This window comes from Diabrotica virgifera, chromosome 7, assembly GCF_917563875.1.
Source record: "Diabrotica virgifera virgifera chromosome 7, PGI_DIABVI_V3a".
NCBI lineage: Eukaryota > Metazoa > Arthropoda > Insecta > Coleoptera > Chrysomelidae > Diabrotica > Diabrotica virgifera.
The window spans coordinates 188,964,939-188,983,515 of record NC_065449.1 but is presented as its reverse complement, the minus strand read 5'-3'; the positions used below and the strand labels follow the sequence as shown (position 1 = coordinate 188,983,515).

Below are 18,577 nucleotides of genomic sequence, written 5' to 3'. Positions count from 1 at the left end.
TTACCAGTTTTTGTGACACCAGTAAATACTATTTATATTAATAAATAATTTGGATGATACATTTAACATTCATTTGTTTCAAAGCATACTTTATAATAATTTTTATATTCTCAAGATGTATGTAAGTAAATTTAAAAGTTTAACTAAATACAATTTAACTAACAATTAATTTGGTACAGGAAAGTTGCTGTAGTAGAAAAATTACTATGGTTGATTTAAAATTTGGTTGTTTATTTAATTTAGTAACTATTTTATGCATTCATTAATATGGTAAAATATTTTTTGTAAAATAATTTAAAGTTATTAAATTCAATTGAGTTGTACTAGCATACGATTTATTTTAATCTTTAATTACGTTTTTATTTTCATATTTTATATTTTAGTGTATGTTTCTAAAACCAGATTATAATTATTTTTTTTGCAAAAAAAAAATTAAATAAAAAATCCGCAAACACGTAAAATCTATAGTTTTTTTAAAATATCTACAAAACGAAACATGCTAGGTACATACAACCTCATACCAAAAGAAAGGTTGTAATATTTACTACAAAACGCAAAACTAATATACAGGGTGTCCCATTTAAAAAAAATGAGAAAATTTTGTATTTGCAAATAGTGATCACACTGTATATTTTATGGCTAAAAGTAAAAAATATTAAATTATTTAAAAATAACAATATATTTTAAAAACTTTGACCTATCACCTAAATTTTTATTTCCTTGGAAACATAATCCACAACCCTATAAATATTACCATTTTTCTCAATAAAAATGTAAATATTTCGAAAATTATTAACTTTAGGCCTATAAGACCTTATACAAATTTTTCATATTTTTAAATAATATATTCAAAAATGATTTAATATACAGGGTGTTCCATTTAAAAAAATACAACTTTGGTTCATACCGTCGTTCTGACTCACCCTGTATAATTAAAAATAATTTTAAATTATAGACCTCTTTGATACACATTCGTTTTGTTATAAACATTTTTTTGTATATCTCATAGTTTAGCCGTAATCAAAGAAGACCAGAGGTTTGGCGCACCCTGTATATATATATATATATATATATATATATATATATATATATATATATATATATATATATATATATATATATATATGATCGGTTTAGAACGTCTTGCGGCGTTGTCCGATTCCCAAATTCCATTCCTTCCTATTTTGCCACAGGTCATCCCTGAGGTCTCGCGCGCTCATCGCTTTCCGGATGCCGTTGGTCCAATTAACTTTCGGTCTCCCTCGCTTCCGATGTTCAGGAGGTTGCCATTCCAGACATTGTTTTGGAAGTCTCTCGTCATTCATTCTGTTTACGTGTCCATACCAGATCAGTTGTCTTCTCTCTATATCTTTCATTATTGTTCCTTCTATTCCCATTCGATTTTTAATGTCTTCATTTCTGATATGTTCTCTTCTGGATATACGTAATGACCTTCTGATTGCATCCATTTCCACTACTTCAATTTTGTTTTTGTTTTTTTCTGTAAGCCTCCAAGTTTCAGCATCATATAATAAACTACTCTTAATCATAGTTTCGTAGATATTAAATTTTCTCTTATTCGATATTTGAGTACTCCAAAGAATATTATTGAGACATCGGATTGCTCTTTTTGCTTGTATAATTCTGGAAGTAATTTCTTTGTCATCAGTTCCAGTTTTATCAAATGTTACTCCTAGATATTTATAATCTTGGCAGGCTTTAATTTTTTGATTATTTTCCATAGTAAGATGAATATCGTTCTCTTCTGAACCAACACATAAGTACTTTGTTTTATCTATATTGACGTCCAATCCCCATCTTGAATATTCCTCGACCAACTTACGCATCATGTATTCTATGTCTTCCCTGTCGTTTGCTATTACGACCTGGTCGTCCGCGAACTGGAGCGTGTAGAGGCATGTATTGTTTAGCTCGATGCCCATTCCATTTACTTTCCTCTTCCAACCTTTAAGTGCTGCTGCAACGTAGATTTTAAACAGGGTCGGAGATATGCAACATCCTTGTCTAAGCCCCTTAGTTACTGGAAAGCTGTTAGTAAGTGAGTTTCCTATCTTTACTCGTGAACGTGATCCTGCATATAGATTTTTTAATGCATTGGTGAGAGTGTAGCTTACTGGTGAAGCATGTAGAACTTCCGATAAACAACATTTAACAGCAACTAAATTAGTGAGAAGAGGATCCTAAAGGCTATAGCGGGATAAGATGGTCAAAATTGCACCAGGCTCGAGTCAGATTTGGGTTTAGCCATTCGAAAATATATAACTGAAAACTCAAAAAAATTTTCAAGTCCCTAGCTGCTTCTGGGGGTCCGCTATAGAAAAAACGTGTTTTTTTGAAAAAAAAATTTTCAGACGCTGTATTGCTGCAAAAAATCTGAAAAAATTAATGAAGGCGTATCTTAACAATACAAAGCTGTCTGTTTTTTTCAGATTTTTAGCTTCAAAATTGAGCACAGGAAAAGTTTTTGAAATTTTCACTAGTAATACCACTAGAGGTCAAATTATTTCCGGAAATTTTTTTGAGATCATGAATATTTTGAAAATTTCCCGAGTCGCAGACGAGGGAAATTTTCTAAAAATATTCATGATCAAAAAAAAATTTCCGGATATTAATTTGACTTCGCGTGGTATTCGGTAAGAAAATTCCACACCAAATTTGCATTTGAAAATCCAAAGCTGCATGAACAGATTAATAGCGCGCCATAGCTTTGTCAGCAATTTTCCACGTAGAAAATGATAATGATGCATATGCCAATCGAAATAATGGAAAAAAATTCACAAAATAACAATATTTTATAGTTGGCGAAAAATTTCTAACATAACCTAAAACATTTTTTGAAAATATCAAAAAATTTTCCTGTGCTCAATTTTGAAGCTAAAAATCTGAAAAAAAATCAGATAGCTTTGTATTGTTAAGAGGAAACAGTAGCAATCAACAGGTAGCGAAAACGCGTTCCAAGATTGCGGGTGTAATTTTGAATATTTTTTCGAGATATTTGGCACACGTATTCGTAATATAATAAAGAATGTGTACCGCCACAATTTGAAAAATATATTAATATGTGGAAATTACTCTGTAATTAAATACAATATTAAAAAAACGAGCCTGTACCGCCATTAGGAAGAACAAAAAAATAGACTTTTTTCAAATAAACTTTTTTATCCGAGGCCTAGATTTTGTGTCATTTTGGAACTACTAATGAAATAAAAAAATTTTAGTACAGTAGAACCCCGTAAATCCGAACCCCGCGAATCCAAACTTTCGGCAAATCCGAACCAACGGAAAGTGAAAAAAATTTAAAAATTCAAGACAAAAACTTGAAAACATGTTTATTATACAGAGTAAAGCCAGAAAATTGGACAATGTAGGATTACTAGGACTTTGACATTTAAAATTTCTTAAAAATAAATATTATACTTTAATATATAGGTTTATAAAGTGTTTATAAAGGTTAAACACAAACTTACTTTGGTTCTCTCGTAGTCAACTTGAGTCCAAAAATATTGTCCACACTCTTGTGAGAACGTTTGGCTACTCAAAATCACAATGAAAGCTTTGAACTACTAGTTAAGGCTAACTCTCGGATAATCCGAACTTTTAGGAATCCGAACAGGCTGTCCTCCCAATTAGTTCGGATTTGCGGGGTTCTATATACTGTAGTTCCAAAATGACACAAAATCTAGGCATCGGATAAAAAAATTTATTTGAAGAAAGTGTATTTTTTTGTTCTTCTTAATGGCGGTACAGGCTCGTTTTTTTAATATTGTATTTAATTACAGAGTAATTTCCACATACTAATATATTTTTCAAATTGGGCTCTGTACCGCCATTCTTTATTATATTGCGAATAAGTGTGCCAAATATCTCGAAAAAATATTCAAAATATTCTGTTGATCGCTACTTTAAGATACGTCTTCATTAATTTTTTCAGATTTTTTGCAGCAATACAGCGTCTGAAAATTTTTTTTTTCAAAAAAACACGTTTTTTTTATAGCGTACCCCCAGAAGCACCAATGACTTGAAAATTTGGCTGAGTGAGTTTTCAATTATATATTTTCGAATGGCTAAACCCAAAACTGAATCGAGCCTGGTGCAATTTTGACCATCTTATCACGCATATGTATAGCCTTTGGAGACAAAAAAGACTTTATTTGATTTCTTTTTGTAAATTTTAAAATTAATTTGTGTTGTTTAATACAATCAAAATTTAACCATCACGCACAAGTTGTAGGTACATACAACTTCAGTGAGAAACTGAGTTTATTTTATTATGTACAAATTTAACTATTTATAATGGGAAATAAGCCACAATATTATTAAAAAATTATTTTTATTAACGTTTCGACGCCCAAATCGGGTGCCGTTGTCAAAATACAAAATACTACTAACATAAACAAAAATGTTGTTGCTTAGTAAAAAAATTCTTCTAATAATTTATTTAATTTGACTCATTTATATCGGCAATTCAGATACATATGATACATTTTAAAGTAGAAGACTTTACAATGATATTGCCAATATTTATGAGTTGCGTTCCTGGGACGACTTTACTGAAAGATAGTTCATTCGATTACATGAAATCAACTCTAACTCAAAGAATATCCGTCACAAAAAAATCATAGCATGTGATCTGTCTTTAAAAAGACAACCACATGCAACGGTGACATTCAAATTCTCGCGTTAGAGATCTCATAGTAAATCACGAGAGAAAACCAGGAAAAACCTCGTGATACTATCCCGACATCGTAAGTATTTGGTCTTACATTTAATTTACTCTCAAAATTAATACCAAATTCTGCTCTTACTATAATTTTGTTTAAATTATAAATAATATCAATAATACATGGATATATAAGTAATACTAAATTATAAAATATGTACTAACTCGACTATTGACTTACTAATTGTGGTATTTTCTTTCTATTGACTTCCTTTTTCAGTATGGGTATACACATCCTACTGCATTCCACCGAGGAATTTGCGACACAATTGGTTTCGTTTAGCATAATTAGAGCCGCTTCTTTGATTTTTCTCTTTTTACTATCTGTTTCTTTCAGGACTATACTTGAATCTCTCCACTGAACTCTATGTTCATTATCCCATGCGTGTTGACATATTTGAGATCTATCAAATTCTCTATTTTTAATATAAGATTGATGTTCACTTATTCTAACGTTTAATGGTCTTGATGTTTCACCTATATAAAACTGTTCGCATTCACAAGGTATTTTATAAATACAATTCTTTGTCCTTTCTTGTTCATTGTTAGGAGAACAAGTAATTTTGGCTCTATCATATAAGGATTTTATGATTCCCTTTTTAACGTTGATGTTGTGATTTGATTTGTAATTGAGATATCTGTTGGTATGTGTTGGTTTATTGTGGTTATATAATAATATAATAATATTGTGGCTTATTTCCCATTATAAATAGTTAAAATTGTAAAAATGCCACAAGAAAATAGCTTCAGAACAAAATTATGTACAAATTTGCTACAAATAAACTCCATTATTATTATTATTATATTCAGTATGCTTTCGCTATTAGTATGGCAACAAGTTCATCCATTTGTTCTACTTTCAAGTGCTTTCAGCATTATTTTACTTTTAGTTACCAACGCTAGTTTTTTTTGTAATTCAGTTCTAAAGGATTTTGTAAGAACCTCCACCATTTTTTAATATTATGCATGCGTTCATAATTTTCTTGAAAAAATAAAGTTTATTTTATGTGGAGCAGTATTTTATTCTACAGCAGTGTGAAGAATCATTCCGTAGTTGATTAAAAAAACAAATATGTACAGTGATATACGACAAATTGAAAACAAACGAGAATAGGCAACGGTATGACATACCGCATGTCAGAATCTACGTTCTGAAAAATCCACGACGTAGTTAAGGGTTAACGGGATACTCTAAATTGTTGAATTCCTGCTTCTCTAATTATTTACATAAAAAGTCATGAGTTTATCTTATACTATTTGCAGAGGACTGAAAACTCTATTGGAAACAAATGTTAAAATTGTTCTAAAATTAAACGCATTCCAAAATTTTACAAAACTATAGTACATTTACCAGAGTATTGTTGTAAAAGTTATGCTACATGTAGTGCAGAATGTGTATAACGGGTTGCGTTCGGTCACAATAAAGTTGGATAAATTAAATAATATTTTGAATTGCCAACATTTTTATTCTGAGTTGAGTCGTGGACTCTTACAGACGCCACCTGCAAGAAAATGGAGGCCTTTGAAATGTGGCTTTATCGTACACTCCTGAAGATATCTTATATCGACCACGTTACTAACCAGGGTAACTAACAAGGTTAAGCTGCAACCAAACCATTATCTCAGGTTCTTCAACAAGGAAATGCGTCTCTTTCCTACGTTTTTCCTACCCTCTATTTTTCCTTGAATTGTGTGTGTCTCAAGATGTTGTATCTTTCGTCTCTCATCACATGTCCGAGAAATTGCAATTTCCTTTCTTTTATTGTGTTTTCCATTTCCCTCTCTCTGCCTATTCTCTTTAACACTTCTATTTTACTAACTCTACCTACCCATGAAACCCTTAACACTCTTCTAAATGTCCACATTTCAAATGCGTCGATTTATTGCATTTCGGTTTAACGTCCATGATTCAGCTCCATAGTATGTCCATAATTGCAATTTTTAGCACTCCATACGAGCGTTAAAAATGCTACTTTAAGGCACTAGTGCTTTAAAATATTTTTAAAGCACTGCAGTTCGTATTGACCGTATAGACAATTTTGATGTAATGTCAAAAAAATATAAAAATGGAATGTCAGTCAAGTTCAAGTAAAAGTTTTTGTAGATAATGTCCTGTAATTACGTTTGTAGAAAAATATTGTATGATACGCGTGTTAAAAAGTACATTTTTAATGCACTCATGTGAATTGCAGAACTCGCTATCGCTCATTCTGCAAACTTTCACATGCGTGCCTTAAACGTGTACTTTTAACACTTATATCATAAATAACTATTGCAAAATAAATGTTGCAATCCAGCTTTCGCATTTAAAACTCATTTTTTCAAAATGTTGCAGGACTAAAGCAGACAGCAAGTTGAATTTTTTTTACTGATAGAAGAATACTGTACTTTTCATTTGCAAAATTAAAATCGGTTAACTACTACGGCGCACAGTGGTCCAAAAATCCGAAAAGATGGCCAAAATATGAAAGCTTTTTTTGATTTGCATGAAATTAGGCATCCGGGGGTTTTTGAGGTCGCTAATTACGAATCTGAAGTCTAAATTGCAAAAAACAAAATGGCGGATGTAATATGGCGGGTTTATGTATTTTAAATATATGTAATACCGTCGAGATTTGATATCCGGGGGTTTTTGAGGTTGTTGATTACGAATCCGAAATCGAAATTTCAAAAAACAAAATGGCGGATGCAATGGCGGATTTTTTTATTCCAACGTTAAATTCGATTATTAATCATATGAAAGTCAAAACTAATTTTTACTTTATTCTTCAACAATACTGTACCTGACCCTTTTATCTCTGATTTTACCCTATGATACTGAAATAACTAAAGATCTACAGTCATAACAACTACCTGAACACTGCGGAATGATCTGTTTATTCTGTGTTGTTAACGATTCATATTGAAACTCATAGCGCAGAGCGCTTGTACAAAAAATTCTCGCAAAACCAAAGGGGCAGATAGTGGCAGCTAATTTTTTTTAATCTTAAAGAGAGAAATATAAGCTAAAAGATGATTGTAGTAACATCTTGGAATTCGATGGAATATATAACTATTTGTCTATCTGAAAATTTAAATTTTTCAAAATATATACTCTTTTATTACTTAATTTCAACTTAAAATATACTAAATATAACACATATACAAATATTTTGATATTATCGGCTTTTATTAAAGATGGATCCACGAATATCCTCAATTTTGCAGAATTGAATTTGCGCACTTCGTTTTCGAGATACACGCACAAGACTGTGCGTATAAAATATTCGTCATTCTTAACTGCGCTTCTGTTCCGTAAGAAGGTCAACTTTGAACTGAACTCGAAATTCAGATATACGAGATATAACTCTAGGGTTGCCAACACTGAATAGAGAATTTAATTTTCTTTTAGAAAATATAATAATATTCTCGAAACGTTGAATTTTTTTTTGACTTTTGGCCAGCTTTTCAGGGTTTTGGACCACTGTGCGGCGTCAGGAATTTTTTTAAATAAACAATTATTTTTGGTGCTACGTGCAAGATAGGTTTGCTCTGATTGGGCATTCTATGACCTTTGATAATGATTGATAAATTTAAATTTTTAGTACATTTCGATATAAATAAATAAATTTGTTTATTGCAAAATAAAAACACATACTCTGTCATTTAAAATTACACTTTTTTTAGCAAAAACTTTCTTTGTTCATATATTTTAACTTAGAGAATAAAAGTTTATTATTTTAACAATAATATATATAAACAATATTTCACAAACAATAATCAAATTAGTTTGATTTTTGTGGAATTAAAATATTAAAATACAACAAAATATAGAGTAAGACAATAATATATTAGATAAAGATTAGAACAAATTTTGGTGGAAATCAACTTGTGTGAATCGAACACCGCTGTCCTGCGCGTAGCACCAAAAAATGTTTATTTAAAAAATTTCCTGACGCCGTGGTAGTTAACCGATTTTTATTTTGCAAATTGCAAATGAAAGGTACAGTATTCTTCTATGTGTAAAAAAATTTCAACTTGCTATCTGCTTTATTTTCAGTCCTGCAACATTTTGAAAAAATGAATTTTTTTTGAGAAAGCTAAATTTCAAAATTTATTTTGCAAAATCTGTTGAACCGGTCTCAATAAAATTTACAGTATTGTTTTATTATATCATAAAGTTTTTCTGAGTAAAATATGAAGGTCCTAAGTGTAGCATAAATGGTTGAAAAACGTAAAATGCGAATACTCGTTTTTTATGTTTTTTTCGCAATTATCGCTATTTTGCAATAAGGGTGGCAATTTTTAAAAATTTTAACCAATCCTATATTGTAGGAAATTTAATTTCGCAACTTTTATGCTAGTACAACTTTTCTCGGAAGTGAATATTTTTAAAGTTATAATCAAAAAACGAAGAATAAATCGAATTTTTCCTTCATTTTTTGACATTTTGATTATTTAAACAATGTTCCGGACCTTTTTGAGTGGGAGGATAACTCAATTATTATTATATGAAATAATTCCAAGCAATTTCTGCAAAAAAATATGAGTCACCTCTCAACGTCCATCTCGAAACGGAAATTATAGCACTAAGCACTGGCACTTCTGAGCAGTTTATAAGATTTTGTCTTGGCATCAGCAAGAAGTACTCTTGTCTACCCAATTTGGTGTACTTGGCACTTAACCCGTTATATCACTCATGGGCTGCAATAGCAGCACAACTCAAGAAATCTTGTTTTGAGGTAAATGTGTTTAAAGTTTTCATTGCTAAGAAAAATTCATAAGAAATACTTTCTTCTTCTTCATGTGCCTCATCCTTGATAAGTTGATAATTTCTCTAAGGGTCATTTAATAATGTGTGTATAATTTTGATCTTATTTTTTTTAACTTATTTTTTACATGCCAGTTTTGAAAAAAAAATTTTAGTTATGCCACTATTGCAGCAAGACCTTTTTTTCATTAAATAGACTAACTAGGGATTATAAAAACTTTAGTAACAACAAAAATTACAAAATTCAAATTAAACTTTATTAAAAAATAAGATTATAAAATAGAAAATTCTAGTGGCACTCGAACAGTGCCACTAGAGAAAGACAAATATTTCTGCAACACTGACCCAACTCAAAAAAATGTGCCACTGTTGATGACACGAATGTGCCCTGATCCTATCGAGCGTTAGACGAACACTGAGTAGTGTCAGTAATGCAGCCAATATTTGGGACTAATCACATAATACAATAGAGACACTTCTGCCATCTTACTGCTTTATTAAATTATGAGTTGTGCTGGTATTGATGTTGAAAAGAATGTGTATTTTAACACTTATAATGTTAAATTGTTATGCCTACTCCAAAACATGTGGTTTTCGAGTTCTGCCACTATTGACGTTTATGAGCAATAATGTTGTATGTATAGTACCCTTAGAGATCGGTGGAAAAAGGGCCTAGCCGGCTAAGATGATGAAAACTGCCCCCAACTCGATTCCAATTCCATATAGGTCACCGTATAGCATATATAGTGAAACTCACTTGCTGAAATTTTCAGCCCCCTAGGTGGTCATGTGACCCACCTAGAGCCTAATTAGGGTTTTTATGTTTTTATTTTTTATCTCAGCCGCATCGAGAACTAGCGAAAAACTTTAAATAAAAAAGTTGTAAGCCTTAAAAAGTTCTGTCCGAAAATTTTTTTTTGTAATTTTTGGCGGGAAATTTAAATTTTAGAACGATTTTAAAATTTTAAATGAGTTTAAAAAAATAACTAAGATATTCGTTTTCACGAAAAAAATATATAACGTGTATTTTTGCATAATGTTTCACCATGAATTTTTTCAATTTTTTAAAATTGGTGAAACGCACCTTTAAAAATAAAACCCCGCATTTTTTTGGTTTTTTTTTTCGTTTTTTGATACAATTTTATACATATTTTTCAAAAAAGGTAACACCGTCACTAGAATAGGTAAAAAACTGAAAAATAATGGGGTTTGTTTAATAAAAAATTTTTGTAATTCCATCCATTTTCAAGATACAGGGCGTTGAAGAAAACAAAATTTTACACATTTTTTACGATTTTGCCGAAACTACTGGCAACATTGTAATAAAACTTGGCGGGTTTTAAGAGGTAGTTATTGTGAATGTTTTGACATACAATTAAGGATTTGATATTCATCATTGGCGCACTTAGGACTAATGGTCTGAACTTTTCAAGGAAAAAAAGATAGTACGCCACTGACATATTTCAAATTAACAATCATTTTTGAATTCCTCGTTCAATTTGCGATAAAAAACTATGTTCTCATTTTTTCATACGACGTGCCGTTTTGCTGCAAAAAAGAAAATATCTCAACGCTTCCAAAGTATTCGAATTAGTTTTTATAATGGATGTACGAGTTTATGTAGATGCAGAAACTACTAGAAGTTCGAATTCTTTGTAAGGGTTAAGATGTTTTATTTTTTGAATAAAAATAGCGCGTCATATGAAGAAATAGGAAGATAGATTCTTTGTCACAAATTGAACGAGGAATTCAAAAATGATTGTTAATTTGAAATATGTCAGTGGCGTACTATCTTTTTTTCTTTGAAAAGTTCAGACCATTACCCCTATGTGCGCCAATGATGAATATCAAATCCTTAACTGTATGTCAAAACATTCATAATAACTACTTCTTAAAACCCGCCAAGTTTTATTACAATGTTGCTAGTAGTTTCGGCAAAATCGTAAAAAATGTGTAAAATTTTGTTTTCTTCAAAGCCCTGTATAGTCTAAGAGCTAGTGAACCCTCCGACTAACGGTCGTCCTGTAAGGCTAGAAATTTGTCTAGTGATAATTCATAGCACACCACGGCTAAAAACCATGACCTGGCAGGCATCAGCCGTGCACGTGTATCTACCAGGTGAATCAAAAAGTGCATAGTTTAGGGGTAAAATAAACTTTCTCCTGTAAGGTTTAAATTTAAGTATATGTTTGAGTAAGTCATTTAGAAGAAATGTGTACAATGACAGGCGATTCTGAAGAGCATAAGACCTTGCCAGGCGAGGGGAAAGATTAGGGGTTTTTCCTAAAATTATTTTTTTTTTGCATCGAACAAATTTTTTTTAGGTTTTTTGAATCATTCCAAACAGAAAAGGTCTTTAGTGATTTTTCTCTTAAGTTAATAGTTTTTGTTATATAAGCGATTGAAAATTTTGAAAATTGCGAAATCGGCCATTTTTAACCCTAAATCGGACGGTTATCTAAAAATTTCAAAGTTGCCAAGGTAGGTAGATATTCTTTAAACATTGATTGATGAAATCCCAAAGAGTTTTTTGCAATACAATATCGAAAACACCTTTGTTTTTTTAATTGCTAATCAAGCGGGCGCGACACTGTAGTATAAGTGAGGACGTTTGAGTTGGCATAAATTCATTTTCTCGAGAATGGGCAAATTTCAAGAGAAATCCTCAGACAGGTCGATTTTTATTTTTAATTTAGGACTTTTTGGCATATATATAATACTAGTGACGTCATCCATCTGAGCGTGATGACGTAATCGATTATTTTTTTAAATGAGAGTAGGGGTTGTGTGATAGCTCATTTGAAAGGTTATTTAATTCTCTATTCACTAGTATAAACATTAACATAATTATTTATACAGTGTGTACAAAAATTCTTTTATTAAATTAAATTTGATTAAATTTGACAAATAGAAGAAAAAATTTTTTTGTACACCCTGTATAAATAATTATGTTAATGTTTATATTACTGAATAGAGAATTAAATAACCTTTCAAATGAGCTACCACACAACCCCTACTCTTATTTAAAAAAATCATCGATTACGTCATCACGCCCGGATGGATGACGTCACTAGTATTATATATATACCAAAAAGTCCTAATTCAAAAATAAAAATCGACCTGTCTGAGGATTTCTCTTGAAATTTGCCCATTCTCGAGATAATGAATTTATGCAAACTCAAATGTCCTCACTTATACTACAGTGTCGCGTCCGCTTGATTAGCAATTAAAAAAAAGGGGGATTTCGATATTTTATTGCAAAAAACTCTTCGGGATTTCATCAACCAATGTTTAAAGAATATTTACGTACCTTGGCAACATTGAAATTTTTAGATAAATGTCCGATTTAGGGTTAAAATGGCCGATTTCGCAATTTTCAAAATTTTCAATCGCTTATATAACAAAAACTATTAACTTGAGAGAAAAATCACTAAAGACCTTTTCTGTTTGGAATGATTCAAAAAACCTAAAAAAATTTGTTTGATGCAAAAAAAATAATTTTAGGAAAAACCCCTAATCTTTACCCTCGCCTGGCAAGGTATTATGCTCTTCAGAATCGCCTGTCATTGTACAGATTTCTTCTAAATGACTTACTCAAACACATACTTAAATTTAAACCTTACAGGAGAAAGTTTATTTTACCCCTAAACTATGCACTTTTCGATTCACCTGGTAGATACACGTGTACGGCTGATGCCTGCCAGGTCATGGTTTTTAGCCTTGGTGTGCTATAAATTATCACTAGACAAATTTCTAGCTTTACAGGACGACCGTTAGTCGGAGGGTTCACTAGCTCTTAGACTAGTATCTTGAAAATGGTACAAAAAATTTTTATTAAGCAAACCCCAATTATTTTTCAGTTTTTTACCAATTCTAGTGACGGTGTTACCTTTTTTGAAAAACATGTATAAAATTGTATCAAAAAACGAAAAAAAAACCAAAAAAATGCGGTTTTTTATTTTTAAAGGTTTGTTTCACCAATTTTAAAAATTTGAAAAAATTCAGGGTGAAACATTATGCAAAAATACACGTTATATATTTTTTTCGTGAAAACGAATGTCTTAGTTATTTTTTTTATACTCATTTAAAATTTTAAAATCGTTCTAAAATTTAAATTTCTCGCCCAAAATAAAAAAAAAAATTTCGGACACAACTTTTTGAAGCTTACAACTTTTTTATTTAAAATTTTTCGCTAGTTCTCGATGCGGCTGAGATAAAAAATAAAAACATAACACCCTAATTAGGCTCTACGTGGGTCACATGACCACCTAGGAGACTAAAAATTTCAGAAAGTGAGTTCCACTATATATGCCAAACGGTGACCTATATGGAATTCGAATTGAGTTGGGAGCAGTTTTCATCATCTTACCTGGCTAGGCCCTTTACACCCAAATAACAAAATTCAGTTTGGCAACACTGTGTGAATGTTGATAGTAACATATTCCTTTTAAGATAAACAGAACTGTAATTTAGTCCAGACAAATTAATATATTTTTTTGCCAACAAAAATGAGATTTTTCAACCAAACAATGTTTCAAATGTGATGTGCAAAATAATCTTGAATTGGGTTCTGCTAATGAGCTTGCTGTTTTGTCATTAAACTAGAAAAAACTTTAAATTTATTCTGTATAATCATTATCTAATATTTTCACTGTACTAATATCCGTTGACTAATTTACAATGATTAATGCAATGTTAAAACATCTTATCCTTAGCAGCTTCTGAAGTGTCTTAGACATATCTAATTTCGCTGATAAAATGCCTGATTTCAGGGCCGTAACTACCATTGGGGCAACCGGGGCAGTGCCCCGGGGCTCCTGGCCAAGGGGGGGCCCACAGAGGCCTCCTTTTGGTTGGCTGTGCATAGATTTTAACGAGGAAAATAAAAATATGTAATTTAAAAGCCGATATCAATGAAATATTTTGAAATGACACAACAAATGACACACGAAATATTTTAAAAAGACAGCAACATAAAGTCCTAATTTTTCACTGGGGAAATTAGTCTTTTTGACTAAAATACAATTGGAACAAAACAGGGGCTCTGAGGCCTGAGCTAAGCAGGGATCCCCGAGACCTTAACATAAAAATTTAAAGTATTAGTTAGGAAATTACTTATTTCGGCATAACAAAACCTAAAATGCCATTGGAAGAGGGGATCCGGGCTAAGCTGGGGCCCCCGAGACCTTTCGTAATGATATAAATTGTTGCTGAGGAAATTAGATATTTTGGTGAAATAAAAATTAAAATGCAACCAGAATAGGGGCCCCAGGTCCCAGCCCAGCTACTTTGTCTTAACCAATTTTCCCAGACAACATCTTGGTTTGTGAAAGTAACCACATGGTACCACATTTTGAAAAGAAGGGTAAGGGTAAGATAGAATGAGCACATTAGGATCAGTCCCACCACTACACTGACCAGCTTCACTGGCTGTGTTTGGATCACATTGTAGTTGCTTAAGGCACCTTAATGTGCATTTACGTTTGCTTAATAGTTCGCTTGGTTATTCATTCGCTACAAAGTAAGACAAATAAAATTAGCACTGCTAATTTTATAATTATTGCAAGACATGCTGAAAACAAAAAGAAAGAAGAGAGTGTGGTGTTCACACAGGAGGAAAAATGCGTTTTCAAAGGGTTAAATATCAAACATTTTTCCGGACCACTGTTGCGCTGGGGTAAGGGGGCCCCCAGATTACATTTGCCCCGGGCCCCCAGATTACATTTGCCCCGGGCCCCCAACATCGTAGTTACGGCCCTGCCTGATTTCCACTTGAACTTATAACAGATTTTTTTTAGTTTAAAAAAGAGAAAACAAAAGAAAACAACATTGAAAACTAGGGGTATGATGAAATTAAATTTACAAATATAAAAAACCAGTGTGAAAAACAAACAGCTTTAACATTATTAGGTACCTACATTTTTTCTTTGGTAACATTGAAAACTAGGGGTATGATGAAATTAAATTTACAAATATAAAAAACCAGTGTGAAAAACAAACAGCTTTAACATTATTAGGTACCTACATTTTTTCTTTGGTATCAAAAATAGACTTATGATTCAGGATTATATTAAATATATATTAAAAATATACGTATATATTAAATATTAATAAATTTTATTACACCTACTGTGTAAATTAGAACAACACCAGAAATCATACAAAGAAAAAGAGCCAATAATTAGATAATAATGTAATTTCTGTAAAAATACTATTTTTTAATAAATAAAAATACGCATAAACTTTACACTAAGTCTAGAGATTTGGGTACCTATTACCTATTTGAAACTGCAAGAATGAGCAAAAAACAAATAAAGTTGTCTGTTGTCTGTGCTTTGTCCTTAAATAGTAGGTCTTTTTTAATCATGAATTTTTTTTGCGATAGTATAATAGAATCTGTTTGTTAAAAAATTACGTATATTTTAATTCTGTACATAATTTTTATTTCAAATCAATAGAAGAATTGTATACTGAGTATCTATTAGGAAATACTTGCTAAATAAAAGTTTGTCTTTCAAAGGAGAATTTAAATGAAAACACTGTAATAAATGATGTTATGTAATATGCAGAAGATTTATATGTAACACATCTTTCTGATTAATCATGCAAAATGACGAGTAATTTAATCATTTATTTGCTTTTCTTTGTAAATCCTTTATTGACAATCCTAGGAGCCATTTGCATAAATGGATTTAATTTACCAGGACACATGGACAGAAAAAATAAATAGTACATTAAATAGGATTATTTTACATAAGCTTACTACGTGCATCAACATCTAAAAAATAGTGCAAATAAATAAAAATTAAATCAATTTTAACATTTACCCAATGTTGCTATGTTGTTGTGTCGGTTGCTAGGCAGTCACCAAGGATACGAAATGGTCTTGCGAGTTTTGACAGGTGGAAATCTTCACTTGTTTTAACTAACCAACAGCCCTTCTACTTGGTAAGATTTTTTTAAATGATCACATTGGTCTTAAGGTATAACTCCATTTTTACAGTAATGTATTAATAACTCACTGGAACTGCTGTTTATTGATTATTTTACGCAGCCGAAGTGCACGACGTCCATTATCGGTAACAGAGGAAACTGCAATTGATTCATTCGGATTATTACGTATCTAATCCGCAGGGCGCATACTAATCAATAAGACCAACTTTGAAAATAATAATAAAAATATAAATCGTTACGTCAGTTACTCGGGTCACTTACCTCGTTTCATATTTGGCGATATGTCATTAATGTATTAACCAATTATTGTTATTATTACTAATTCGCTTATGTTGCCATGGAAATGGTGCGAAAATGAGTATTTTCAAACGCTGTTTTTACAAACAAAAAGGACGTGAACTGACGAAGTATGTAATATGAACCTTTATCCGTTAGATATTCTTTATTTAGCAAGTACCTAATCAATTATTAAATGAATAAAAGTGGGTGGAACCCTAAAAATTTAATAAACTCTGTTTAGATTTGAGCTTTTGGGTGACATCTATGATGCAAAGTCCAAAAGTTATGAGTTAAGCTGGAATAAATTTTAAGAAACCATTACAATAAAGCATAGTTTGGTTTGATTCAAGCGAGATGCCTGTAAAAATAATTAAAAAAGATTTTTGTTTATAAAATATTTATCACTATAATTAAATACTCATAAACGACATAATACGGATTATTATAATAACTTAATATAACTTAGTTATTGCATTATTAAAAAGTGTTTTGTAATCTCAGGAATCAATAATTCATTCTTCTTAATTCTATTTTGTTAAAATATAATAAAAACACTGCTTAAAAAATAGAAATACATTTATGACTAATTTAATATAAATTGAAACCGTATTGTTTCTATTGATTGGGATACTTATCGTACTTTATAGCACCAACCCCTTAAGATTTAAGAAGTACGAAAATCATTATCATTATTAAAATATTTATTTAAGAAGAAAAAAAAGTGGAAAATTTTTTTTTTGCAAAAAAGCGGATCTTTATTTCCTCCCTAAAATTATTAATCTATATCGGTATTCGTTTCTTATGCTTCTAAATTTTGCAACTAAACTACAACTTTTACAACCTCTGGGAAAAATAAAATATAATTGACTATAAAAAAGGTAACAAAGCGTCAATTACAGATATTATGAGGTCAGGGCGCGTTTTTTAAAGCGTAAATAGAGGGCGGTCTTAGCCGCCGATATAATAGTTTGTTTATTTTCCTACCGGTTCGTTCGGTGTTGCCATATACTATTATTTTTATTTAGATTTGGTTGTTTTATGTTGATTATAAATATTTTAGCGTAAATAGCATGGTATAGTAGTTATAGGGCTGGATCCCGCGTATGAAAAAAAAGTTGATTAATAGCAAGCTGAAAATTTGTTAATAGCTTAAGGGTGTCTAGTCGGATAAACTTTAATATATGGGAACACTGGAACAGGGGCAGTTTTAATTGTGGAACAGGTTAAAAATTTGGAACGGTTACACCACGAAAACGGCACATTTATTTTGTCCGACAGAACAGACTTAAACTCTCGGAACAGAGATTAAACTCTCATGCAAAAAATCAGACTGCTATTTATCACCTGTCATAATTCCTGTCATTTGACATATTCTACATGTTCCACTCATTAAAACGCCCATTTGGTGATAAATAGCAGTCTGATTTTTGCATGAGAGTTTAATCTCTGTTTGAAGAGTTTAAGTTTGTTCTGTCGGACAAAATACATGTGCCGTTTTCGTGGTCTGTGACCGTTCCAAATTTTTAACCTGTTCTACAAATAAAACTGCCCCTGTTCCAGTGTTCCCATATATCAAAGTTTATCCCACTAGACACCCTTAAGCTATTAACAAATTTTCAGCTTGCTATTAATCAACTTTTTTTTCATACGCGGGATCCAGACCTATTACACCCAAACCCAGACATCCAAAGTGAAAGTTATCCTCCAACACCAAATTGTTCTATATGGTCCACATAATGTTCAGAAAAAAGTCACACCATTTTGAGCGTCGGGTTTGGGGGGAGAGGGGGGAGAAATCTGCAAATTCGTAGTTTTTTACGTTTTTCGTCAATATTTCTAAAACTAAGCGGTTT

General features: G+C 31.3%; 1 protein-coding gene across 2 annotated transcripts in view; it reads right to left on the bottom strand.

The window, feature by feature from the left end:
* The window catches only part of LOC114337598 (transcription factor RFX3), a 245,114-nt gene extending 228,201 nt beyond the window's left edge, over positions 1–16,913 (bottom strand). The window contains exons 1-2 of one of the 2 annotated variants that reach the window (XM_050655821.1): positions 16,707–16,913; positions 16,319–16,583 (exon numbers count right to left, since the gene is read on the bottom strand). The gene's annotated coding sequence lies outside the window, so the exon portion shown is untranslated. The remainder of the gene's footprint in view (positions 1–16,318; positions 16,584–16,706) is intronic. The other variant, XM_050655823.1, reaches the window with a different exon arrangement.
* Between the last annotated feature and the right edge of the window lie 1,664 nt (positions 16,914–18,577).